We start from the raw sequence: 1478 nt of genomic DNA, 5'->3' as shown, positions 1-1478 counted from the left end.
ATTTTTCTATGAAACATACATTTTTATGAGCTTTTATCATGTTTCGGCCAGTGCATTTATTAGGGTGGGTCTGGGTTGATAACTGCACATTTCTGGCCAGAAATGTTTCAGCAGCGTTACATATGTAGTACATATGTAACACTTGCTTTCTGTTACCAGCTGATACCCTACATTTGTATAGACATTGGATGGTGTGAGGTTGGGGAGTTGAGTGGGGGGGGGGGGGGGTACGGTGGGAGTTGAGGGGGGGGGTTCCTTTCCTGTTAGGTTTCCTTTTTTTTTTTTTTAAGAGAGACACAGTCCTCCTGTGTCTTCTCCAAGCTTCACATGTAAATCCAACATGTGAAGCACATAGCAGCAGAAACTGTAATGCCACAGATCAGAGAAACTTCATCATCACCATCTTCATCGCCATACGATCAGAGCGTGAGACTTCACATCTGGAGCACAGGAGAGATTCTGTGATAAGTCCTCCTTCTAGCTTGTCCCACAAGCAGTCGGTGAGATTTACTACAACAAAAAGGGTTAATGACATAATTTCCATGAAAACATGTATTCATTCTTTGTAAGTGTTTAAATTGTGTTTTCACTTGACCTTAGGAGTGTTAGAGTGTATTGTAATGTCTGTACTCAGGTGTTTCCCTCTGTGATCCATCCCCTTCAGAGCTGAGACACTCAGGACTGAACAGACTGCACAGTTTCTGTGACTGAGCCTCCAAAACACCTTCTTTGAAACCACCATGATAGAAGGGCTTCATATTTGCAGCAGCACTACTACAGGTATTCAGTTTATTACAGGATGTGTTTGTTTCTTAGGACCAGCTCTGAGTGCACACTACCTAACATATACACCTTTCTGTTCATTACAAACCAACTACTCTGGATCATATGGCCAGTTGGCAGGAATGTTGCTGCAGGAAAACATCCCTGGAGATCACCATCATTGTCAGACTGACTGTGCCTCCTCTGTGCAGTGTCAAGATCCTCCCTAAATGAGTGTGTAAGTTAACATTTTCATTATTTTATTCCCTTTGACAAGACAAGTATCACTGATATTTACATTTACAACTACATATGTTGCTTTTTCTGCTCTTCTTTTAAAGTCCTCAGCTATCCTGCTTCTGTGCTGCTTGCCACACATCAAACACTGGCCGGATGACAGGGAGGATCCACTCTGAAGTCACTGGACATGATGAGGATCATATGGGACTTATAGTTTCACAGAAACGATGTGCTCTGTGATTACAGGTTTTAAATGGACATAATGACTGCCTCTCTCTGATCAACAGGCTAAAGGATTGTTGTCATTGTTAGTGCTCTGTACAATGTATGCTTATTTAGTATTTCATCACAGAGCAAACCTTTATTTATTTAACATATTTTTATTTTGTTTTAATGTTGAATTAACTGTGGGGATTTTTTTTAAGTGGGCACTCGGGATGTCATATGACCAGAAATGTGGTAACTGGAATTCACTT

The 1478-nt window shown here is 41.0% G+C and overlaps 1 long non-coding RNA gene across 2 annotated transcripts; it reads left to right on the top strand.

Moving 5' to 3' along the window:
• The first annotated feature begins 340 nt into the window (after window positions 1-340).
• LOC121813143 lies at window positions 341-1469 on the top strand. Of its 2 annotated transcripts, none has more exons than XR_006053537.1 (3): window positions 341-500; window positions 665-1000; window positions 1104-1469. It is a non-coding gene; the product is annotated as an uncharacterized LOC121813143 (long non-coding RNA). The 2 variants fall into 2 exon arrangements; XR_006053536.1 differs by lacking the exon at window positions 341-500 and having other exon boundaries at window positions 574-780; window positions 897-1000.
• Window positions 1470-1478: the final 9 nt, after the last annotated feature.

The sequence above is a fragment of the Haplochromis burtoni genome, unplaced genomic scaffold (assembly GCF_018398535.1).
Source record: "Haplochromis burtoni strain Fernald_Lab_line unplaced genomic scaffold, NCSU_Asbu1 Contig_1187, whole genome shotgun sequence".
NCBI classification, from domain to species: Eukaryota; Metazoa; Chordata; class Actinopteri; order Cichliformes; family Cichlidae; genus Haplochromis; species Haplochromis burtoni.
This window is presented reverse-complemented; position numbering and strand designations above follow the sequence as displayed.